General features: G+C 37.8%; 1 protein-coding gene across 2 annotated transcripts in view; it reads left to right on the forward strand.

The window, feature by feature from the left end:
• Positions 1–27,399, forward strand: part of LOC306850604 (muscarinic acetylcholine receptor M3-like) — a 92,859-nt gene that overhangs the window by 34,238 nt on the left and 31,222 nt on the right. For both annotated transcript variants that reach the window (XM_079386315.1, XM_079386316.1), the window contains one exon: positions 6,992–7,113. The gene's annotated coding sequence lies outside the window, so the exon portion shown is untranslated. The remainder of the gene's footprint in view (positions 1–6,991; positions 7,114–27,399) is intronic.

Below are 27,399 nucleotides of genomic sequence, written 5' to 3' on the forward strand. Positions count from 1 at the left end.
GGTCCTTTGAAAGTTTAAATAATGTATGACTGACAGCTTGTGTAAGTCACGTTAAACGTAAAAAAGTTGACAAGACAAATTATTTTGGTCTTTACAGATTTACAATGTTTTGCCCCTTACACTGTTACAAAGTAGAAAGAGGATAGCAATTCATTATTTCTGGTACATCATAATCAATTCAATTTGTGGGCATTATTAAGGCAGCTGTATGAATGTGACTCCCACACATTTTACCACAGTGGATGCTTCTGTCATTATGGAGGAACTGTCTTTGTTAGGTTGTATAAATTATTTCCAATGGTTCTTTTTCAGCGCTGTGGTGGTCTATTGTTTGGCTCAGACAGGGTCTTAAACAAGGGGGAGATACTCATACATTTTGCATGCTAAGAGACTTGATAGCTGATATTTTCATTCTCTGCCTCTTTCTGTTTTCCCTCATTGTCGATCTTTATTATTTGAAACCATTTCATTGTTAATGAATTCTCATTAATACCTCTATTATCCTATTCTTTGGGGCCATTGTGCTTTGTTGATTTTAGACCCTACATAACATTCACGTAGTCTATCTATCTGTCTGTCTGTCTGTCTTTCTGTCTGTCTGATATAAATTCATTGTTATCGCACTGCAGGCATGTATATAAACGTTGTGTTTTTTAATGTTGCTTTTATCTATGAGCTGATTAGGTAAGTGTGAATTAATGAATTTCCTTTAATAAAAACTAATTTCTACCTATTTTTTTTTTTTTTTTTTTTTTTTCTGGCCTGTCAGTAACACAGATAACACATGACAGTACGTATGTGTAGTTATGCTATCATCATTCACAGCCTTTTTTTTTTTTTTTTTTTTTTAATATAATTTTTTTTTTATTAATTAATTAATTAAATTTTATATACCCTTTTATTTAACCATACTATGACCGACAAGACCAGGGGACAGAGAAAACAAGAGAGAGAAAAAAAAAAATAAAAATAATAATAATAATAATAATAATAATAATAATAAAAAAATAATAATTATAATTATAATGATAATAATAAAAATAATAATAATAAAAAAAAAAAAAAAAAAAAAAGGAATTAGAAAAAAAAAAAAAAAAAAAAAAAAAAAAAAAATTGTGGATAAAGTCAACAGAGAAGGGGGAGAGAGAGAGAGGAAAAAAAAAGAGAATGGGGGATAGAGAGAGAGAGGAAAAAAACAAAACAAAAAAAAAAAACAGACAATTTGCTTCGATACCTGCTGACAAAAAGAGAAAACAACAGAAGACACAACAGAAGACACAACATCAGAGAAACTGCAGCAACAACCAACATCTGTATGAATCACAATAAATTCTAAATGTTAAATGTTATTGAGCAACACGCATAACTAATATTACAAAATAAGTTTTGAAGCAACAGCAGATCAGAACAATGTGTGTCTGTGAGCACCCGTTTTTACACCAATGTGAATGCTTGAGTGTACACCTGTGTGTGTGAGCGCGCTTGTGTTCATAAGGTTCCTCCATGTAAATGTTTAATAGTGTGTGTGTGGGGAACAACAGCCCCATCCCGCAAGGCATGAAGCAGGCATGGAAGAGACCCAGGCCCCAAACATCCGGAGGCCCCCCAGGGCACGGGACCCCCAGGGGAACCACCGCAGGGACAACTGCGGCCCCCACCCAGAAAAGGGCAGAGGAGAGCCCGAAGGTGGGACATCCGACAGCCACAGTGTAGACACCCCAGGGTGCCGTGGCGGCAAGCCCGCAGGCTCCGCCGGCAGCCGACCACACCAGGGCAGACCGAGCCCTGGGCCCGGAGATCCAAGGGCCCCCCACCCCCCAACCGGGGCCCAGCAAGGCCAGTAGGGCCAGGCCCCGCCAAGCGACCGCCGAGAGTGGGCCAGCGCTCACCCGAGCATCCTGCCCCGGCGCGAGAAACCACCAATGCACCGGCGGCATCCTCCACCGGCAGGGCATGGTGGTGGGGTGGGGGATTAAAACTAATTTCTACCTGCCATCCCTTCACTTTTGATCATACTGAATAGCAAATGATACTAATGCCACCTAATGATGAGCAATATTTAATAATAACGGGTTTAATACACGAAATGTGGAAAACCGGGTGAGCCTAGTAGTGAGGTAGTTTAAGCCGCACTGCCATCGGTCTAAGGACCTTGACTGTGGAAAAAGGGCTAATAAATTTGGTTGCTAACTTTCGCGACGGAGACTGAAGGGGTAGGTTACGAGTGGACAACCACACTCTCTGGCCACAAACATATCTAGGGGCTTTAGAACGATGGCGATTAGCGGCCCGACAGACACGTTCTCTAGTCTTACACAATGTCTTCCATACCCTCTTCCAGGTAAGCTGGCAGTGCTTAATAAGGGCTTGGACAGAGATCTTCGATTCCTGCGCAGAGAAGAGCGGCGGCTGGTAACCTAGACAACAGCCTTTGTGAAGCAATCAACGACTGTAAGAACTACCGAATTTCCTGCGGACGGAGGCAAACCCGTAATGAAATCCAAAGCGATGTGCGACCAAGGGTGAGGACCACGTGAAACGGGACTTGGTCGATGTGAGGGCCATAAGAGGGGCGGCCATCTGACTAAAATTACGGATAAAGCCACGATAAAAATGAGCAAACCCCAAAAATCTTTGGAGAGCTGTATGAGAGTCAGGGACAGGCCAGTTCACAACAGCGCGCACCTTAGCTGGATCCATACTGATGCCGTCGGCAGACACGATTGAACCCAAAAACAAAACCGAACTGCCATGAAAAACACACTTCTCAGCCTTCACAAAAAGACGATTCTCTAACAGACGTTGTAGTACACGATGCAGTGCTGGACGTGTTCTTGGAGGGTAGGCGAAAAAATGAGGATGTCGTCCAGGTACACAAAAACTATTAAGCATGTCCCTCAGGACATTGTTCACCAAGGCTTGAAAAACAGCTGGGGCGTTGACGAGCCCGAACGTAAGTATCCGGTATTCAAAGTGGCCTAAGGGGGTGTTGAAAGCTGTCTTCCACTCGTCTCCCTCCTTGATGCGTACTAAGTGGTACGCATTGCGGAGGTCCAATTTCATGAAAATCTTTGCTCCCTGCAGGATCTCGAAGGCTGACGACATGAGTGGCAGCGGGTACTGGTTCTTAATAGTCATCTCGTTAAGCTCACGATAATCAATGCAAGGACGCAAAGAGCCATCCTTCTTCTTCATGAAAAAGAACCCTGCCCCGGCGGGAGAGGTGGAAGGGACAATGGTACCGGCGGCAACGAGTCGGCTAGGTATCTCTCAAGTGCCTCGCGTTCGGGAGCGGACAAGGAATAAAGTCTACCACCAGGAGGTGTGCTACCCGGGACCAGGTCAATGCTGCAGTCATACGGTCGATGGGGAGGGAGAGAAGCGGCCTGTGAACAACTGAACACCGCTCGCAGATTGTGGTACTCCTCCGGGACACCTGACAAATCACCAGGTTCCTCCTGAAAACAGGGACAGAAGACACAGCAGGCATAGCCGAGACAAGACACTTGACATGACAAGACAATCCCCAAGACAAAATGGTCCCATCTACCCAGTTAAGCTGAGGGTTATGTTGAGTTAACCAGGGGTGCCCCAAAACGATGGGCGAGAGGGGTGAACGAAAAATTAAAAAATAAATAGTCTCTTGGTGATTGCCGGAAAGGGTGAGGCTCACCGGAGCGGTGGCACGAAGAATCCTGGAAAGGATGCGACCATCCAGGGCATAGATAGTAGGTGGGGCGTTTAATTCCTGAACAGGAATGCCGTGATCAAGTGCCCACTTCTCATCCATAAAGTTCCCATCGGCCCCTGAGTCAGCCAGAGCTGCGCAGGAAAAGGTAGAGCCACCACAGCGCAGGAGGGCAGCGAGGGAGGTACGAGCCTTGTGAGATGGGGAAAAGGTTGTCACGCTCGACAGTAGACTGGGGACATTTACTGGACACCTTGCAGCGAAATGCCCCTGTGCGCCATAATACATGCAGAGTCCCCCCGCGATGCGGCGTTGACGTTCAGCAGCGGAGATGCGAAGACCCCCCAGCTGCATGGGTTCTGGACCTGGTGAGACCACCGCAGGAGAAGGGACAATGAGTTGGGCCGCCCGTAGCTCGGGCATGGAGTAGTGTGCGCCTTGGCGCAACTCAAAGAGCTTATCGAGGCGAATGTCCAGCTCGAACAGTTGGTCCAAACGGGTAGGCGGATCACGTGAGAGAATCTCCTCCTTGATCTCCCCAGAGAGACCCTCCAAAAATCACGCGGTGAGAGCTTGCTCGTTCCACTCGCAGGTGGCTGCTAAGTTGCGGAACTCTATTGCATAATCGGCTGCTGACCGCTGACCGCCTCCCCTGGCGAAGTATCACAAGCTGTCGAGAAGCCTCGTGTCCATAGACAGAGCGGTCAAAAATCTTAATCATCTCCTCCTTAAAAGCAGAAAACTGTTCACAGCAGCTGGCCTCAAACTCCCACACAGCCGCTCCCCAGTCGCGTTCCCGCCCAGTCAGGAGAGAAAGCACAAAAGCTACTTTGGAGCGGTCCTTGGCATAGGTCATGGGTTGGAGGGAAAAAATCACCTCACACTGTGTCAAAAAGGCTCGGCATTCAGTAGGCTGTCCAGAATAGCAGGGAGGATTGTTGATATGTGGTTCAAGGAGATAACGAGGCTGCGGCAAAGAAGATTGGGCGGGGCGCAGATTCAGTAACTGACCAGTTAGCTCCGTAACCTGGGCGGACAGGATCTCCACGGCGTGCTTGACGGCAACAAGCTCCACCTCATGTCGGCCCAGCATCACGCCCTGCAGTCTCACTGCAAAACAAATGGCAGTCTCCTTCGCCGGGTCCATGTTCTGGTCAGATTATTCTGTCATGTCACAAAGGGACCCAGAGGCAAAGGCAAGTCAAAACAGAATTTATTGTCCAAAAATGAACTCAGGCACTCTGTTGTTTACTAGCCGGATCAGGCATTCGCGGAACAGGAAAATAACTCAGGAAACAAACTGAAACATAGAAGCAGACTTGACTTGAATGAGAGGGCGAACAGTCCCGGCCAGAAAGGCGAGCAGCAACTTCCACAGGAGACTGTATAGTCTGAAGCGCAGCGCCCGGAGGTAAACGATCCAAGGGCCGCAAGCAACTGGGAGACTAGGTAGAGATCAGGTCAGACACTCGGCAGGACTCGGCTTGACTAGACAGGACAGGACTGTTCTTGACAAAACACAGAGAAACGCTAGACGATAGAAAGAGAGCTGGCAGAATAGCTGCGAAGCGCAATAATCTGACAAAGAAGTCTAGAAACACACGAGAGAGAAATAGAGGAACAAATCAGCGTCAAAAGGATGCGAGCGCTGATTGTGAACGCGAACAGCTAAGTCTAGGAGGCAGAGCAAGAAATAGAAAGGAAAAGAAAACTGGAATCAAACCCGGCTCGTGACAAATCATGCTGGATTTCCTGCTGCAAGCTGCTTTCACAATTTCCCTACATTTGCTGAATGATGATTTAACCGTCTACATTACTACATAATCTGCCCACATATTAACATAACACATTATAGTGTTTGAAGCTTAGGAGTTTTGAGCATATTTTAATATCCAAGGAAACGTGATTCAGTGCCTTTGTGTAATACTTTGTTTTAATGCAATGTCAAAAGCAATACAGTTGCAATATATAAAATTCTTTGTAAACTCATATTAAGCAATCCTATCTTCACCTGATGTTAGCAGTCTCTGATTTGAGACCCGCAGGTTTTAGGGATTTGATATGGAAATTTTTATTTATTTAAACAAGTAACTACTTTAAGACTAGGCACTGGCTGTGGCATTAGTGAATCTAATATGCTATTCAATGTTGCTCCTCAATGAGTGATTTAAAGGGGGAATTCGCTGTTGGCACAATGGGCTTTTAATAAAACTCTTAAGAAACTTGAATTTCATTTGAGACTGTTACTATATGACCAGAGAAAAAGGGCTGTGGCACTTCACGTTTACCAAAAACTTTAACATCCATAATGCACTTTTGATTTTGGCATTGCTCCTTTGTTGATCCAGCTGTTGGGAATACAAAAATGCTTCTACCTATAGTTTTTACAAAACATATGTGTTTTGAGTCACCCAGCATACTTTGGCTGACAAATACATGGAGATGTCTAGGTGCAGGTAATGCACAGAAAGAGGACACATTGTTAATTTACATACTGTATCAATACAAACATTTAAGTATCATTTAATTATGGCCAGAAGAGGATAATCTATTAAGGATAGGATATATAGGATAATAATGTCTTGGATATTTAGTTTGCTACCAGGTTTTTCAAAAATAATTCTTAAGTATCTAACATTTAGTGCGTGGACCAAACTTTGGCGAATCTTTTGTATGAGACTGGTACCTTGTAAACACTGCAAAGTGATAAAATTGTGCATCCTGAGTCCAAAAAATTGTGCAAAAGCCAGCCTATCAGATTAAAATGGGTGATTTTAATCAGATAATGTTATTTTTGCAAGCAATATGCATCAAACATTTAGTGAACGGTCTGTGGGCATGTCATCTAATGACTGCAACTAGGAACAGAGTGACTTCAAGAATAACATCACTGCTCTTAGTGGCCGATTGAAACAACAAGCATGGTTTATGTGTATTCAGGGCTCTGTCACATGAAGGCAGATGGTTTGGAAATCTTTCAAGATGCTTTGAGACGTTGACTGTATCCCTTGACTCGTTTTGTAGCTTCAGTGGTTCGAGGATTAAATCCAACAGCAGCACATGACATACTTGTTTATAAGCTTTGGATGGAGCAAGTTATTTCAGATGGTTGACATTTGAATTCTTGTCAAGTGTTCAGCCAGTGGCAGCTAAAATTACACTTATGATGTTTTTTTACAGATCAAAGTTGAATTATTCATTTGTTGATGGGAATGTCTGAATACAGATAGGAGAGTGCTACTTAAGACAGATTCTTTTTGGGATCAAACAGGTCTGACTGTATATTTGTTTTTGTGCCCGCAGGTCCGGGGCGGTATGAACCTGACTGATGTCCTGTCTCCATGCCAACCAAAGTCTCAGGTCGAGGTAAACCTAAACCCTCCTGTCAGAAGGTGACCTCTCTGCCCCAATCCAAGCTCTACAGGGTGAGTGACCAGAATTAATGCCCATATGCGGCACTATTGTTGAAAGGTAGTTTTTGTTCCCTTCTTTATTTTTAAGCTCAATTTTTCTTGCTGCAGTTTTATTCTTCTGTGATGAAATTGTAGATTTGGTGAGTCTTTCAAAATGGTAGTGAAATGAATTTGATAGGGAGTAATGATCATGAAAATAACTTATTCTGATGCCTGTCTGAGTTCAGACAACTCACTTTGTGCTGATTATTATTGAAAGGCCATCAAAGGTCATATACGTTCGATAGAAGGAAATGTCAGTGAGGGAGACTTTTTGTAGAATAATTTAATCTTCATGTTCTTAAATCACACTTTGATTCCCTCAGTGTGCCAAAAGGGAAGGAATTTCACTTGTTTTTTATGTACTGTATGTAATGCAATGACATTTATTTTAAAGAAAAAAAACCAAACGATTCATCCAACAAAATTTTCAAAACATTTTTTTTATAAAATGTATTTAAATCGTAAAAAAGCTGAGAGACTTTTCTCACTTTTAATCAGTTTAATGAGTCCTTGGCGAATAAATCATTAATTTCTTTCAACAAAAAATGAATGAATGAATAAAAAAAAATCATACTGACCCCAAACTTTTGTCGAAATGATTGAAGTGTATAAATACTCTTTGGCGCCACTGTGCAGTCTCTTTGTTTCCATACCTGGTTCTGAGGTGCTCAGGAAAAGCATACGGTAACTTTAATGTGTTTTGTGTTCAAATCTAAAGTAGGGATTGCTCTCCCTGTCAGAAAGGTCTCTCTGCGTGGGTGTGCCGGTTAGCAGCTTGACACTGAAATCTTTGGAGCTTAATTATGGTCCTGTCACATCGGGAGAATGAAACATTTCGATCACTCACCGTAATCATTGAACATGAACTTCAAAATCGACCCATCATTAACACCATCCGAGATGCATGACTTTACATATGTGTGTGTTTGTGTGCTGATTGACAGTAAAAGATGAGATATATGATGGATATGGATTGATCATCATTAAAATAGCATTTTACTAACTAAAAAGTACAGTGACTATGTTTCAGTAATGGTATTTGATCATACTTTGATAAATATCATCGCTTTACAAGATGACCATATTCATGTACCGTGGTATTTACTACTGCAAGGCACTTAAAAGAAATATTTCAGCAGTTAATGCCCTTAATATACTGTTAGCTAAGCTACTGAAGTTTAGTATGGTATTTAAAATGTGCTTCTTGGTCTTTTTTTTCATTGTTGATGTTTGTTTGAGTCAGATAAATAGTATTTACTTGATACACTCAAACAGTAAATCAGGGATTTTTATAAACCGTCACTGAGAGCAAAACGGTGTCACGTCCTGCCAAATGATCAGCTTTGTGTTGTCCTGCAAGTGGAGAATTAGACCGTATTGGACTGAAATTGTGTTGATTATTTGTGGTTGGTTAGTCAGGATAAAAGGACACCCATTGACTTTGTAGGCAGCTTCCTGTTTTTTCTCTGATCAGCTTTTAGATGTTTAGGCAACATGATTAGGGTATAAAATAACAGGGACACTTTCTCAACATCTCTAATCCTCTTCTGGTGACCCGCTGAAACATTCAGCCAGATTATTTTGCTTATCTTGATTAGATCCAAATCGGGTTTAGAGAGGCTGTGTTATGTACACATTTGATTTGGATGAACTGCTTATTTATGAATTTAAATGACCAGCACAGTCTGTGTATTCACTGACAAATCAGGGGTCTGTCAAAATGCATTCAGTGTAGTGTCACTCAAAAAGAAATGACATGCAAGTAATGCAGAATATGAATGTATTTATTTATAAGCAGTGAGGTCAGGCCAGTTCTGTAGAAAATAGTTAGACTGTTGTCTGTGGTTTTACGTAGGGCTGAGTGATATATTTGAATATTACTGATGGAGTCATTTAGGGCTTTTTGATTAATCTAAACGATTAATTTCCCGCAAAAAAATCTATGAAAGATTTTCTATGAAATCTTTTTTTAAAGCAAAAGTGAAGTGCAACATAGAGTGCAAGGGCAGAGGGCTTAAATTTCTTTAGGACAGAGATGCTACAGCCGCTGTAATTAAATGAATATGTGGACATCAAACCGTGTAAACTCAGAGTGAGGGTTTGAGCTTTTATTTTGAAATCGCAATGTATTCTCCTGTTTGTATAGATTTATAAATTATTTACCTTACAAATCTGATGAAATGGCACACGTTACGTTCCCAGATGAACGTTATAATAAACACAAACTCACAACAACATGCAGAGATGAGTTTGAGACGCTCCACATGTAAGTGATTACAGTTTTTGTGGAGCTACTGTGAACGGAGCCGAGACGCACGTACTTAACCTACATGCATGGAAATACTTAGAGCATATACTGTGTGAACTGCATCGCATATAATTATTTAATTAAATCATAGCGTTTGTGAATTCACACTTATGCTTAATTTCATGCAGCTTTAATATATCATGCAGCCTTGGAAAATAGTCTAAAAATGTGTTTTATGGATTCTCGTCTGTGAAATGCACCACTTCCGGTATTTTGCCGGTTAGTCGATGTGAGCAAAATGAAGTCGACGATTTTAAAAAATCGACTCGTTGACTAAAATCCACGAATCGCGACAGCCCTAGAGTCATTATTATTTTGTTTTGTAAAAAGTATAAAGTTAACCAACATCATAAACATTGCAGTGGTTTTAATATATTCTTTTTAGCCATGAAGTTGCATCTGTCTGAATTCTCCAGGTGTGTGTGTGTGTTGGTTCATCCAATATCAGGGATTAATTAACACTCTGAAAGAGGAAGACTGGAGGGAGGTAGAGTGTCCAGTGCTGAGAGGAAAAGATGGATTGCGTCGAGGGGAGAAGTGCAATAGAGCAAAAAAGAAAGAGGGCGGTGAGCCGTTGATGGGCGAACGAGTCTGCGATGGGATTTAATTGGCTGCTTGTACAGGCTGCAGGGTATTGTACCTGCCTGTCACACTAACACACTCACCATAGAGTAAAGTTTAAGTGTACGAGGCTGCATATATGTGAGTTTGAGCATGTTATTAGCAAACATGAAATATGGAACTGAACTTAAAGGAATAGTTCATTGAAAAATGAAAATTCATGTACTCTCCCTTATATTGTTCCAAACTTATGATTTTCTTTTTTTCTGCATGTGAACAGTGTTATTTTAATATTTTTATGTACTATTATGGTATTTGAATTAGCTTTCATTTTCAGTGTACAACCCGAATTCCAGAAATGTTGGGACTGTCGTTGGGGGGGTTAGAGAGTCGGACTCGTAATCCAAAGGTTGCGGGTTCGAGTCTCAGGCCGACAGGGATTGTAGGTGGGGGGAGTGAATGTCCAGCGCTCTCTCCACCCTCAATACCACGACTGAGGTGCCCTTGAGCAAGCTCCCCGGGCGCCCCAGCATAAATGGCTGCCCACTGCTCTGGGTGTGTGTTCACGGTGTGTGTGTGTGTTCACTGCTGTGTGTGTGCTCGTTGGATGGGTTAAATGCAGAGCACAAATTCCGAGTATGGTTCACCATACTTGGTCACACGTCACTTCACTTTAACTAAACAGTTATTTAAGCATTTCTGAGTTTTACGTTTTTCATCCAGTATTTACATTTTATTTCAGCTTTGTTTCAGTTTTTCATCCAGTATTTATATTTTATTTCAGCTTTGTTTTAATTAACAAAAGCAATTTTAATAGGTTTAGTTGACAGTAACAATGTGTGAAACAACACAAAGGAAGATATTTAGAGAATTTTTATTTATTTTTTATTTTATTTATTTTTTTGCGTGAACTATGCCTTTTAAAGTCAACATTTGGTGCTCTCATAAATGATAGTAATTCATAATTTTCATAATTTAGAAACATGCATGTCTTAGTAGCTAATCATACTCTGTGCATGGTATATTATTCATTGTCATTCTCTGTGTTACATTGTTCCCCTCACTGATCGTGTTAAACAGCTGCCATCTGAATTCCAATTTTTCTGAGAAGCTGAAAACTCATTTGACTCTCTCTGGTTGATTGGGTTCAGTCATAAGCAACTTTATCACAGAAAAGCATGCATAATGCCATAGTTTTGCCCCACTGGCCCAAGGCCACGTTCACTATTGAACCTCATGCTTCTAAGCCAATCACATCACAGCATCCTCCTAAGCATGACAAGGAGAAAGTTTATCCCCAAAGACATTACGTTACGACACATACAAACACACACACATGCATGCTGCCACCACTACCACGACTCTGTGTTGAAATTGGTAATTATGGAAAGAGGGGAATAATTTTGGTTTATCTATGTCAGTCACGCTTGCTACACTCTGTCTTTTGGCTTCGACAGGAACTGCAGCGCAGAGCGTATGCCAGGAATGCGTTTCTAACAGAGCAGGAATAATCACATTGAACCGCCGGCCTGCATGAGTAAATAGCATTGAACAAAGTGTGTTGAAAAATTGTGTTTACTTGACGCCACTAAATGCCTCCAAACGCTTGGATTATCCAACGGTAATTCTGCCTCTTGCAAAGATTAAGTCTCATTTATCAGTGTTTAATGGTGCTTTACTGTATATCATGGTAGACCAGATTTTTACATTTTCAGGAGAAAATGAGTCAGTTGCGCTCATCACCACAGTGCTGTGGTGTTTATCGTTGCCACTGATGTACAGATTTAGCTTCATTGTTGTTTTTGTGAATGTTTACTGGCATAACCCATAAGAGCTCAGCCAAAGTGATTTCCTTGTTTCAGATATGACCCAGGTTCCTCCTTCAATGCAAGTCAAAATATATATTTCATTAAACAGTATAGTATATTAATATACTGCATAGGCCTATATTATCTCAAATGGAAATATTCAGCTTTATCCCACAACCCTGTTACTGGTTATTTTTCACCATATAGTTCTGACTCTTACTTGGCAGGCAGACAACTAAATTGATTAATTTTCATTTAATTATTAAGTATTAAGTATTTCAGTTTAGCAATAATTACAAGCCAGTATTTGATCAAATTATTAGCTTTTATTTTATTTTATTTTTCATTGTGTATATCCAGTTCAATGTTTGTTTTGCTAGAAAATATATTTGAACAATTTCCAATTACATTTGACCAATTTTCTAACTTTATTATTTATTTTGTATTTATTTATGTTTTTGTGATCTGGAAAAAACAGCTTATGTAGTTTAAATTTGAATTGAATAGAAAATTGAATTGAGTCTAAGACTGTAATAATGGAAAGTGCCAGTAATAGTGAATAGCTTGCCATAGCAGACAGCGTTATATATATAGTTAAAATCAAATTCATGAATTGTGAGGCCAAGTGCCTTTAAATGCCTGTTTAATTAGGTTATTAGTCCATAGGTAACCCTATCGCAATGAAATGAATGACATGAGAAAAAGGTCACACCATCACAGTTGTGCAACACCAGAGACATCCAGCAAACTTTGAAAAGCTCATTTGAATATTCTACATATCCGCGGACGACTCACTGAACAGATGGTGGGAGGCGAAGTTAGATTATTCGTTTGAAATGAGAGACAGACAGACATACAGATAATGGTACGTGCATGTGTGTGTCATAATTGAAGTTTCCTGAGGCATAGAATAGAATCTGCTCTGAATAAGCTCATGTTTTGCCTCCAGAGGTAAATTCCTCATCTTCACAGGTACTTTCACCTGCACCTGTTATCTTTTCATCCACTTGGATGGATTTCAATGTCCACGTGTCTCTCTCTTTCTTCATATCCTCTTTTCTCTATTCACACACTCAGTTCATCTGGACTGGCATTGTGCACACACTTTGGCAGGTGTTATAGTGCAGGTGAAAAATAAAATCTTTAACAGAAGTCCATCACTCAAACCACATCACTTCCATTCTACTCTTTCTAACTCAGTTCAAATCTAAACCATTTTCATTCAACCTTTCTTCTCCCTTCACTGGAGTATTTATCTTTCTGTGTTTTGTAAAACAGCTGCACTATTTGGTAATTAAGCTGAAACACTTTGTCAGAGATCGCAGAGCACAATTTGACAGACTGAATCTCCCCCTAGATGCTTTCCCTTTTGATCATCTGAGATGTGAGATAGCAGGATTTCACAGAACACAGGCAATTGTGATGTATGTGTCAAATTTTGAGCAGACGCTGCGGTTTGAGTTAGTCGAAATGATTCGAACAGTTCATCCGTGGTCACTTGGTTCATTTCATTCTTAGCGTAAATGAACAGGTCAGTTGAGCTGATGTTGGATTGTTGCAGGAGAATTGACAAGCATGGAGCAGTGTGTTTCAAATGTGTCCTTTCTGAATAACAGTTTTTTTTTTTACTGACCCCAAACTTTTAAGTTTTTTATTTTTTTTATATTTATGTGTTACTGCCTTCAGTTCTTATTGTGCAAACCCTGCATCAGTCCCATCTGACAGACGGAGGATCTCTGTCCTTGTAATATAATATTAAATACAGAAACTACCATATTCTTGACAACTGACACAGTGAAAGCTACAACTGCTGAAAGAGACTGTTTCAGGTCACTGCTTGAGAGTGAAATGCCTTTACTCTGTGCAAATATCCCTGAGGTTCACTGAGAAAAACACACTCGATCCACGTCCTACATCGGTTCAGTGAAAGATGGAGTTTCTGTTATTTCTCTTAACGAATACATGAAGAGGGCAGAGATGATGGCATGTAGATAGAATACAACACTGAATTTAAAAACTTAAATTCACTTCTTTCTTTTCTTGATAAAATGGTGCAGTGAGCTAGTAAAGTTATTACTTTTTGGCACCTGTGTTACATAATCACTAATTTTTTTCATCCTGAAGTAGTAATTGGAATAAATGTGATTTAAACTTACCCTGGGAGGCAGTTGATTTTGCCATTTTTGTCAATAATTCTGTACTAAATGACTCATTCTCTCATTTAGGTTTTATGTGAAATTAGTTCCTAAATGGTTGTCCCCACCACAGCCACTCATGAACGGATGCTTCACCCTCGCTGCAATTCAATCTCATTATATAACTCTTTCATTTACTTTTCAACCTGGGTTTGGCTTGAGACCAACTCATGTCTGTAATAAGCATTTTAAATACCTCCGGTATTTCATTTTATTCTTCTTATGATGTGTTATGACAGTTTATCTTAAACTTATTGACTGTAAGCGATCTGTCTTAATTTCAGGCTAATTTTATATGAATCGATCAAGACTTGTTGAATATGCTTTGACAGTGATGCAGCGTTGTTACAGCTCTTTCCAAGGTAACAACTTTAATTTAACATTTTTATCGTTAAATCTATCATAAAATGCCATAAGCTGTCTGGATCAACTTGTTGTTATGAAGAGATGGGCTAGTTGTAATTAGCCTAATGACAGAAAGGAAGAGACCACAGTGGAAGCAAGTCAATTATTGCATTATGCTAATGGGAACTAAGACCATAATGCAACTAGCATGGAGTAGAAATATCATTGTTTCCTTCTAAATACCTCTGACCGGCATTAAATGTCCCCCAGCCGTAATGACTGCTCTTCAGTTCATTAATCCTGACCACAACAACATTAACTTTCCCTGCTTAATCAAGGCCTTTTTAAGGTTCAAGTAATCTTGGAGACATGATGTCAAGCCAAAAACTTTCAGTCCAATTTAACAAGGTGTGAATGCACTGATAGAGCAAGAGCACTACAAGTATTTATTATTGTAATGCATTATTATTCAGTGCAAACACACCTCCTTTATATGTAAATTTGCATCATAATAGATGAAATGTTATTCACAAAACTCGCACCGTTTTATTTATTTATTTATTTCGAACTATTAAAAAAAAATACAAAAGGAAAACACATAAATGAATAACAAAAAAATACTACTCCAGTTCACGTCCTACTTTATCTATCTGTTAAGATAAGGAAGACAAAAAGAAACAAAATCAAGCAGCATTAACAACAATGTTGAAATTCTCACCCTCACCCCCCACTTCTGTATGTATCAAAAATAAATGTTTTATACCTACTTTTAAATTGCAACATATTTACACTTTCTTTGATATAATTGTTTAATCTATTCCACAATATCACTTCACAAATCGAAATACAAATACTTTTGAGTTTTGTCCATGCAATTTGTTGTCTCATATTTAAAGCCCCTCTCAAATTATAACACCCCTGTCTATCTGTAAATAATTGTTGTATATTTCCAGGCAGTAATTTATTTTTTGCTTTATAAACTATTTATAAACTAACATTCTTAAATTCTACCAGATCATTAAACTTTAAAGTGTGTGATTTTAAAAACAATACATTTGTATGCTCATAATATACTACTTTATTTACTATCCTAATTGCTCTTTTTTTGTATTGTACTTAATGTTTGTAGGGTGGTTTTGTAGGTGTTACCCCATACTTCAACACAGTAATTTAAATATGGTAATACAAGTGAACTATACAAAATATAAAGTGCTTTCTCATTCAATATATGCCTTGCTTTCCCCATTACTCTGATACTTTGTGCTACTTTTGCTCTCACATGTTTAATGTGGGGTTTCCAGCAGATTTTGTAATCAAGAATCACCCCCAGAAATTTATTTTCATACACTCTTTCTGTTTCAACATTTTTAATCATTACTTTTACTTGTGTATCAGTTTTGCGATTTCCAAACAGCAAATTTAATTTTCTCAAAATTTATCGATAATTTATTCAAATCAAACCACATTTTTATCTTATTCATTTCTGCTGTGACCACCTCCAAAAGCTGCTGCAAATTTTCCCCAGCACAGAAAATATTAGTATCATCAGCAAAAATCACTAATTTTAAGATATTTGTCCCCCTGCATGTCATTTATATACAATATAAATAATTTTGGACCCAAGATCGACCCCTGTGGGACTCCACATGTGATATCTAAACACTCTGATCTGTATTCCTCAATTTGTACAAATTGAAGTCTATTACTTATGTAACTTTTCATCCAATCAAGTACAACCCCTCTGATACCATAATTTTCTAATTTATTGATTAACGATGATCAATTGTATCAAAGGCTTTTTAAAATCTATAAATACTCCCACTTCATATTTCTTATTTTCTATAGAACTAGTAATGTCTTCAATTAACTCCATTAATGCCATGGATGTGGATCTGTTCGACCTAAATCCATACTGACTATCAACTAACAATTCATGCTTCTCCATAAAGTTTTCCAATCTATTAACATACAATTTTTCCAATATTTTAGAGAACTGAGAGAGTAAAGACAACGGCCTATAATTAGTAAATTGATTTCTCTCTCCAACTTTGTATAATGGAATGACTTTGGCAATTTTCATTTTGCTTGGAAATACACCTGTTTTAAATATAAATTACAAATATAAGTTAATGGTTTAACAATTGCCTCAATGATTTCCTTGATTAAAGCCATATCAATGTAGTTCCAGTCTGTGGACTTTTTATTCTTCCATTTTCTAACAATTTCAATAATCTCATTTTCGTCAGAATACATTGAATTTGGATTATTATCTAAACAGTCCATAGCCTGCACCTCTCCTATTACTATCTTTGGATTTTCAATTTCCTCTGCTAGTCTTGGTCCTATACTTACAAAAAAGTTATTAAACCCATTAACTACATCAGTCATGTTGCTCAAAGTCCCCTCATTATCTATAAAATATTGAGGATTTTCTATGTTCCTTGATCCATTCCTGATAATATTATTTAACACATTCCATATTCCCTTAATATAATTTGTATTATCATTTAATATTTTATTATAATAATCTTTCTTACTTATCCTCATAACACTAGTCAATTTATTTTTGTATCTTTTATACTTATTATCAGCTTCAATAATTCTGTGTTTTATAAATTCTTTATACAAGGTATTCTTTTTTTTTTTACAAGCATTTTGTAAGTTTCATTTAAACGAGGTGTTTAAATGAAACTTACAATGAAATGCAAATTGCAGTTGAGCATTTGTCTTTGCATTTGTGCCATTGCACTGATTTGTACGCTTCTTTTAATAAATTGGGCGATAAAACAGTGCATCCAGTGTGTGCAAATAAACATCTGTGATTAATTCTTTGTGAATATTCTGAACATTTTTATATGTGACAGTTTGCTGCTATGAGCTTATCTGTTTATTCAGAGTCATGCATCATTCAAGCATAAATAATGGATGCAGGAGATGGAGGTTGCATATTGTGAAGAGGATAATTCACTGAGAAGATGTTTAGTGTGATGAAAAGACCCTCTTCAAGAGACCCCTCATTTCACATTCATCTTAGATTTCCAAGACCCACATATTTATGTTTTTACTCATGATGACTTTGCTCTGAAAGGGTTAGTTATTGCCATAATCACATGCCCTGTGACTTACAGATGCTTATTATAGGTTAGTCAGACATTCATCTTTGTGAGAGCTGTGACTTTTGAAAAACAATTGTTTTTTGAGAAACAGTCATCTGAGAAAATATGGCAAATGAAGGAACAGGGATGAATTGTGGATCTGCATTGCGATCTGAAAAGGGATATTATGGCACCGTAAGTCATATGATGTAAATAACAGCCCCTTCAAAGGTGTGTTACGACTGCAGTTCAAACACGCCATTATGCAGTATCGTCATTTCTCAACTTTTGCTTTTGTTCAAAAACTTTCTGATGAAAACTAATGCTTTTCATTTACAGTGCTGCCTTTTGGAGGGAAACCTTTAAAAATCCTGAAGATCTGAATTGATGATTCTGGCTTTAATTAGTATAGCCTGTTTTAGTGATCACATCAATTCTTTACAGGCTATGCTAATCTATGCCAGAATTAGCAATGCATGTGGGATGGACTTACTCTTCACTTATGGGTGTCATGTTGTTAATAAGTGGTGAGGACAGTGGCACCAGAACAAGTTTTGAAGTTTGTGTGCTATTCGATGGTTATGACATTGCATAATGCTGATGGCTTAATATTAATTAGGTTATCCTTAAATATTTTAATGTTTCAAATTTTTTGTGTTTTTAGTGTATTTTTTATTAAATAAATGAAGTCTTGATGAGCAATAAGCATAAAATAGTTATTGTTTGAAATCTTACTGACCTCAAACTATATTATATTATATTATAAAATTTCATTAAGTATTGGGGACAAGTTTGTCCAAGTAAAATGTTGGATGCTTCCACTGTCATTTCCATTCTTTATAATGCCATACTGTAATGTTATCTCTTAAAGGAACAGTTCACCCCAAATTTTCCAAGCTGTTCTTTTCCATACATGGATAGTGAATGGTGAAAACAGTTGTCAACTAAGATTTTTTCAGTTTTTTTTGTGCTTGTTCCCCATCCACTTTTATTGTTTGGAAAAGAACAGCTCAGTCCTTCTGCTAAACGTCTCCTTTTTTGCTAAATGTCTTCTTTTTTCAGAAGAAAGTAAGTGGTGGGGTTTGGATCAACATAAGGGTGAGTAAATGATGACAGAATTTAAATTTTTTGGGTGAACTAGCCCTTTAAGATTTTTTTTCTCTCTTGCTCACTGCACATTTTACACCTTAAGATATTAAAAGTAAGCATTTACACCTCACTTACAGAGCAACTATATTCCATACGCTCTGAGGACCTTGATATCATTCAGTCTAGGTATTTGTGTGATTGCCAGACCAAAATTGTACAATACCACCAATAAGAAGAACGAAGCCAAAATATACAGTAAAGGCATTTTCCCTAGCAAGATATCCAATCCATTCTACTTGTCACCTTATCAGAGGCCTGAGATTAGATAGTTTTGTCCACTGACCAGAAACATGACACAAAGAAGACCTCATACAGACAAGAGCTGTGTGTCATCACCTGTCAGATGGTAATCTCCATGCAGTCCTGACTCAGTGTTACAGGGCGGCAATGAAGAAAAAAAAAAAATCGAGTCAGGCTTCAGCCCTGATGTAAGAGAATTTTTCGTTAACCCAGGAGGTCAGAGGTCATCACTTCGGTGAATGGCCCTTGGAAAGTAATTTAACACAACACCGCACCTGTGGAGAAGTCATTATCAGTTGTTTGAATGATTTCTGCGTATAGTGGGTCGATACCTCTGTGGCGTCCCTCCAAACTCATGTCATGCTCCAGTGCACTTTTACATGTTCCCAACATGTATGTGAGTGGCTTCACATTCCAAAAAAGCTTTAGTCCAGTTGAATTTGTCAAAATCAAAAGGAAAAAGTGCCAAGTGTCAAATATGCTTAAGACTTATGTTATTCTTTCTTTTTAAGAGCAAAATGATACATTATTTGTACTGTAAATGTTTATTTGTTCATTCTGACTTTTTATTAGCCCTCTGTAATCTCTCTCGGCCAGACTTTTCTTCGCATTAACCTTCCCCGCGGCACTCAGGAGAAATCGTCTTGGGAAAGGAGCCATAGTCCTAATTACTTACCCATGTTTTGTCCTTTTGCGCTATTGACAGGTGATATTATTAGACATTCCCTTGTGTGCCTGAACCCAGATCGGCTTTACGGCCTCATCACATATCTGATCTAGACAGGGCTGCTGATCTCAGATCAGCCTGAAATGTCCACCTCTGCCCGGTAACAGATTGGCATTTGAGTGGCAGAGCAAAAGGCCGTGAGCGTCTGTAGGCAGCTGGTACACACCCTGGCATCCAGGTCCATGAATGTTAATGTGGCGCTGTAAAGCCCACGGGTACCAGATCTCTCCACAGTGGGATAACCCAAATTGACATACCCCGTCAGTCATAATATTGCCTACTTAAAGGGATAGAGACCTAAGCTGGCGTGGGCTGCAGAAAAGAGGAATAACTCTTGTATTTACCTGGATTTTATAAAGGGAATTTGCATTTCGCTGTAGGGCTTATGTCGTTAAAGGGGAGTAATATCATGAGAAACTGAATTTCCTTGATCTTTTGAGATAAAAGAGTTCATGTACTATGAAAACACACTGTTACTTTCTGAGCTTAACTTCTTTCCTAGTCCAACAGGTCCATATTTTGAAACAGAGCTGCACTCCAAAGTCCTTGGATTTCTTAAAGTCAGAAACCTGAAAACATTACTACTTTTTAAGATTCAGAATTTGCCAGTCATGATGGTTTTAATACTGAAAATGTAATAGAAATGATCTCCAAACACTATAATGATAAGATTAAGATATGGAAATGTTTGATAAAAATTGTGCTGTTCCTGGCTTCATATCCACTCCCTGTATCCATTTAAATGATCCAAACATTAGGAACGTTTTTTTATTTTTTTAGCAGTGTCCTGGTAATTTATTTATAATTGCAAGGGTCAGAGAGGCTGGAAATATTTATTACAAACTAAATTATTTATCCACAAAAAACTTTGTATGGGGGAAAGTATGATTTGATTTCTTAAGGAATTTAAATTAGGTCCTCATCGTATATGTTTTATCACTTGTCCTGCACACTATGACTGGCTTCTCAGCTTCAAAGAACCTATATCAACATCTTTTTATCTTGGTTTATACTTCATATTGTGATAAGAAACTCATATCAGTTTATCTAGCTTGTAAAATAATTCCCCATATTTCTTTTAATCGCTCATAAAGTTGTTAGTGTTTGAGTTTAAACATGTGGAAATTCTTATTCTCTCAGCAGCCAGGTCTCTCAGCAGTCCATTTCATCTAGCTGGAACTGTTTATGCATTCAGAACTAATTAAGGGTTTCATACAGGGACCCATTTATTTGCAATATAAATTCATTTATTTTCCTTCTTAACTCCCACGAAATGTGTATGTGCTAATTTTTATTCCTGGCAGGCCGTTAGTGGATGTGCTGGTGTCTTGATTGCTAAACTTTTCTTCAAAAGTTTTTTATTTTTTTTAACCTGCTGTGTGAAGTCTGGACTATTTGGGATATTATGAGCAGATGAGATTTGAGGTGTTGGAGCAGGTTAGCCTTATGGCTCTCTGTGTGTGCCTGATTAAGCTAGCAGTGTGAACTGTGAAGTATACCGTAGGGTGCCAAAATTTAATGGACAGGGCAAAGCAAATAAGCAAAAAAAGAAGAGAGGAATTTGTATTTGTTTGGAATTTGTGTCTCAGTTTGATTTTGGCTTTGTTATAAATGTGAAATAAATCATTAAAAATAAATTGAAGTGAAAATTGGAAGTAAAAATGGTATTATATTTACTCACCTTCATGTCATTCCAAACTTATGTGACTTCTGTGAAAACTGACTAATGTTCTCATTGTCCTTTTACGCACAGTTGTAATAAATTAGGAGATTTTAAGATACAGAAAGTATGCTATAGTGTCCAGATCACCGTGTAAGTGAACTGAGAACCAAATCAGTCCAATTTATTAACTCATAGTTCGATCTGTTTTTCACACAAAGCTATCATGTGGTTTCAGATAACCTCAAACATGGCACAACTCCTATGAACTGTTTTTTTTTTTTTTTGCTCTTTATTTGTAGCTTCAGGCCTAGTCCTCATTTACTTTTATTATTTTAAGACTACATTAGGACCAACAAAATATTCTTAACGTCTCCTTTTGTTTTCCACCAGAAAATCATATTGTTTTTGAATGACATGAGGGTGAGTAAATGATGACAGAACTTTCTTTTTTGGTTGTACTATTAATTTAATAATAACCCTGTCTTGCTTTGTTGTCCCTTTTTCACAGATAAGCTCTGCTTTACGTATAAGATAAACTCTGAAAAACGTTGTAATAAGAACCTTTGAGAATAGCTCATTTATTGACCTTCTCTTTTTGTGTCATCTCCTTTCTACGATGACAAATGCTTTCACTTTGACCTGATTAAAGGCTGCCTTTATTTTTATTGGTATCATTGGTCTTGGTCAATGGATAAAATTCGTTCAGCATGAGCTTCTATCACTCTTTGTTTTAAAAGTTTAATTTCATTTATTTTCCTCATGAAACCCAATGCTCTTGACACAGACCGTATTACATAAATGATTGGCGAGTTTTCTATGCTGAGGTAATGTTATTCATTTCTTGTCTGTGAAACACTGAGCTGTATTTACTGTACTCTTTCTCGTTTCTTGATCCCGTTATAATGAAATATAAAGCACACAGAGGTGCAGAGTAGCAGCTAAAGCACATGACTGCCAACTGAAATGTTTGTGATATTGTAGTTCACTTAAAAATGACATTTCTGTCATAATTTGTCTCAATGTCAGAGTCAAGCTGCAAAAAGGATAGAAAAGCACCATAAAGGTGGTTCGTACAACTAGATTTCTGTTTGCATACACCAGTCATGTTTTGCTGAATCTTCTCCTCTGTTGTAGCTTTTTTATTTTTTATTTTTTCACAAACATAGCTCATAATTTCCCTTAAAAACGTTCTCAGCACTAGTATCTCAGCTTAATCAGGTTGCCTGTTCAGCTCTGACTGTGAACTTTGCTAACCTGTGCAGTGTTGACAGACTCTAGAGTGAATTAAAGAAAAGAGTGTTCTTGCTCTGAGTGCATCCTTCAGCACTTTGAGGAATGGCTTGTAATTTCCTAAGGGCAGAGTCATTACAGTAGCCGTGGTTGTCTGGGATTTATATACCCAGGAATAGCCCCATACATGGTGGAGGAAGTTTCCCATCAGCAAAAGCTCTGTGTTGTGATAGTCAGCGTTTGTGTGGTCAGAGATCCAGTGTCTTCAGGAAGTGTGTGTGTGTGTGTGTGTGTGTGAACATAAATGCCCAAATCCCACAGCTAACCATATGTTTTGTTTGGTTGTAGAGGTCTACGGCAGCAATCACATTATAGGACTGAACTTATTTTAGGACATGCAAACAGATGTATTTGATATAATTTCTAAATGTTCACCATTTCTGAACTCTTGCAGTCAACTTGCAGGTGTGGTTATTTACTGTTGCTCTGTAAAATTTCACAGGTGAAAGAAAGTGGAAAAGGATGTGAAAAAATACAGAAGTAAAGATCTAAAGCTATTCTGTTGACACCAAAGTCATTGCTGCAATTCCCATTAAAATGACTGGATTTTGAGCAATTATATTGCATTACTGCAAAAGATCTACATCTACAGCTAATTCTGGCCAAACTTTGACAGGAAGTGGCCATCTGACCTACATTTTATAGTGCCCAATGATAGTTTATTTAGTTTGGGTATATTTGAAGGTCAACATCAAGGGTGGCATTTCCGTATGGTAGAGTATGGCAGACAGTCGCCATACTCTAACCCAGTCAGGTGTGATTTGGAAAATTATCCAAACTTCATATCTCTTATGTTTCATTATTATTTTTTTTAAATCAGTGCTATTGGTCATCGTTATGTCTGTTTGTGGGTTTTACAAATGTCAGACAGATATCAGCTTGTTTGCAATGCAAGGGTAAATAAATAACTGATGTTTGAATAAGTACAGCATTATCTTTACTCAAACAAAGTTTTGTTTTTTGTGTGTTTGAAGAGCAGAGAAGAGTCTTAGCTTTTGCCATCTAGTTGGAGCCAATTATACTTTTGTACGTTTGAAATATTATGTGAAAATAGCACTTCATCATTTATATCGTGAGATTTTGGCCAAGTGTATTAAATGACAAGAAAAACTAAGTGCCCATATAGGCCTAGCTACAATAAAAATTATAACCTGTAAGTTGATGAAAGCGTATAATGCGATGCACTTGCTACCTCAGATACAGACGTTCTAATGACAGACAAAACACAGATTTCCATAATTCGCTGGTCAAAAATCAACTCCATTTGAGCTTGATTTTCATAAATTGTTAAGTGCAAGTATCTGATAAAGCTATAATATCAGCTGACGACACAGTGTTAAATTATTAACACTGTGTTATAAAATAAACTGCCATACCCTATGCTTTTGTGAAACGCCGCAACTGGTCAAGGTGCATACATTTTATTCAAATTATGGTAAACCAGTCTTCATGAATGGTTGATTATTTGCAGCATAAACTAAATACATCTTACTTACTTTACATATGAAGTAAATGGAAAGGAACAGAAATATTCCTGTTAACCTGCTAATGAGCACCATTCAAACTTGATGGCAAACTTTGGCAAATCTGTTTCATCCTATAAAGTGTTCTGCGCTGTTTGGGTTTCTAATTGACCATACAAGAGTTTCTTTTTCTTACTAACTTCAAACTGGAGAGTTCATCATACAGTATGTGTTTTTCTCTCAATTAAGGGCCAAATAAGGAGAAGAAAAATACAGCTGGTTAATGTCAAGGAGGAGAGGAGGAGGAGTGAGAGAGTGACTGATTGTCTGTTATAATGGACCACAGAGGTTCTGTGTGTGCCAGATTCTTTGGCTTTACATCGTCATGCAGCCTGATAAATTCTTCACACCTGCAGTGAATACTGCACAGAATCAATCATCAGTCTTTTGAGAAGGAACAAGACAGAAAGTTTCTGCTGCAGCCGCTGCATGCGTTTATTTGAAAGGGAATCAGATCCCTTTCATAAGTCAGAGAGAGTGTGAAGTGTAAATAGGACGAGAAGAAAAGCATTAAAGAACATTCTAGAGGCATGATGCGTTATAAAGCATTATATCTCCATTCTTGGAATCAAGTGTGAAGATCTGAAACAGGAAATGTGAAACTGACCTTCAAATATTGGCCAAACACCTGACAAATACTTTAAGGAGACATCCATGCCTGAGTGATAGAGCAATTCCAGACATTCTTGTGCTCTGCCAGAACCAAGATCAAATTGTAGACCAAGCATTTGTGACCACTATCAAAACAAATCTGTCATATCGGTCTATGTAGTGTGTTTCATTTAGTTTTATTTATCTTCATGTAGTAAATTGTGACTATTGCAATAAAATCTGGAACACGTTGTACAGCCACCCGCCGAGAAAAGAAGAGGCCTTCTTACTGACATGATCCAACTGGTAGTTTAAGGTCCTCTATAATACTGTTGTTTTGACATGCTATAATGTAAAACTTATGACATCAGTCATATGTACCAAAAATCTGAAACCTATTGAAATTTGGCAAAGTTTGAGTAAAGTTTTTTAAATTTTCCTGAATTTCACAACAACAACAACAACAATAATAATAATGAATATTATGAAAAAATCTGAAATTAGACGGTGTCTAAGCATTCACATTTTTAATAGCAGTCAAAAGCTATACATTTTTTTATATGTATGTATGTTTAAATTTAATACTAATAGTAGTAGTAGTGGTAGTAATACCGGTAATAATTATTATTAGTAATAGATTTAAATATTTTTCATTATTATTGTAATTATTATTTCCATCTTCTTTAATTTGTTGCATTCCACTGTTTTTATATTCTGACCTGCTTACTTTGAGCTGCATTTTGTACTTTAAAATAAAATGTATTATTATTGTTAATATTATTATTATTATTGCTTCCATCTTCTTTAATTTGTTTCATTTCACTGTTTTTATATCCTGACCAGCATTTTGTACTTAAACTATATTGTTTTTATTATTATTATTATTATTATTAATGACCAACCATATGATTAACGTTTTTGTGATCTAAAGCTTAAATAGCTGATACTGAAATAATAGATCAGTGTACAACAAAGTAGCACATCCAAATGCAAAAAAATAATTGTATACAATTAACAATTCTTGGTTGAGATTTATCTCCAAAAATAAAAATAGCCAGCCAATCAGATTTCTGCCAGATCTCAGCACTGCCGAACAGCAGCCACTGTTTCCGACAAATGCGAGAATAGAACAGAAAAAACAGATTTTTTGAGGACTGCAATGTAAGATAAGGTTGCTGCCATCACTAAACAGGATTTAGCAATGTCTCTGACCTTATGTGTTTATTTTTAAGGGCAGACACAGCCTGACAGAACGTCCAAGACCAAGTGTGCTGATTCTGTTTGCACCTCATTGAATTCATCCTCCATAATCTACTAACCATGAAAAGTGTCCTCTTCTGTCACCCGTAGGTCAGGTGCCTGTTCTATAGAAAAGCATTGTGGGTAATTTAGAGTCCCTGGCAGTAATTGTCAAGCATAGTCATATGTCACCGGGTAAAGAGGATGGTTATAAAACACTTATGAGTGTAGAGACACACAGCATTGCTGCTTAGTAACCGTTTGTTGTTTGAATCTTTCCATTTAGTAGGAATGGGTAAAGTCAGCACTGGCAATCAATCATGCCTGGTAATTTAACAGTCTCGTAAAAGTCTTTTCATAGCCATTTCTCCTTTACACAGATTGCAACAGTCTGTCAGTATGTTAGAGAAATTATCCTGCACATTTACACCATCTGAATTACACCAGTAGCTTTGAACTAGATAATATTGATGCTGCTCTGATCTGAATGAAGCTTTACTTTTTATTTTTTATTTTCTTTCTTTTTTATTTTTCAATTTCTCACTTGCACTGTTATTTCAGACTTCTCAAAATAGTCCAGTGTGTGAGGTCCAAGCTAGTCTGAACTAGTCTGAAAACCCGCGGTATCGTCATACTCAGTTCTGTCCTCAGTATTCATTGAATATTGATCGTGTCTGACAAAAACTGATTAATAACAGTTCATTTGCTCAGTGGCACATCTATATCATTCCATTGGGGTCTTGTAATTTACATCTCCTCAACAGTCTCTCAAGTTATTAATCTCAAGACTATGAGCCATTTCTACGACCCCACTGTTTAGCTCAGGCTCATATTAATAAATCAGGTGCTCGTGTCTAAACTGTGGCTCTGGCTATTGACAGATCACCCATCATGATGTATGTGCCTGCCTGGCTGAAGTAGTTGTGTGTTTGCTTCTATTGGGTCCCAGTGTCATTTATACTGATGGCTTGTGAGCGTTTCATCTCTGGCATCCTACCAGACAGCATCTGAAACAGTGCATGTTGTACAGCACTCTGAGAGCGGAGAGAAACATCTCCAACGGAGCTGAAGATTGTGTTCCTGAAAACCGTACTATGTCTGATGTGGTGTAGAATGTGTTGACTGAAGACCTGAAAAGATGCCAGAAAAGCTTTAATCTTGCTTTCACTAAAAGTCTTTAAAGGCTTTTGGCATACATTTCAAGTTGTTTGCTAGTCCTGGTATAAAAATAAACAGGCACAATATCTGAAAACCTCTGCTCTCTAAGGCTGGTCATATTTTAACTATCGTTCAAAGGTTTGGGGTCGGTAAGAAGTCTTTTATGCCCACCAAAGCTGCTCTTTTTTTATCAAAAATACAGTAAACACTAACATTGTGAAATATTATTATAATTTATTTATAACATTATTAAATATTATTATAATTTAAAATGTCATTTACTCCTGTGATGTCAAAGCTGAATTTTAAGCAGCCAAGAAATATTTCTTATTGTTATTAATGTTGAAAACAGTTGTACTGTTTA

Source organism: Barbus barbus (assembly GCF_936440315.1).
Source record: "Barbus barbus genome assembly, chromosome: 30".
NCBI lineage: Eukaryota > Metazoa > Chordata > Actinopteri > Cypriniformes > Cyprinidae > Barbus > Barbus barbus.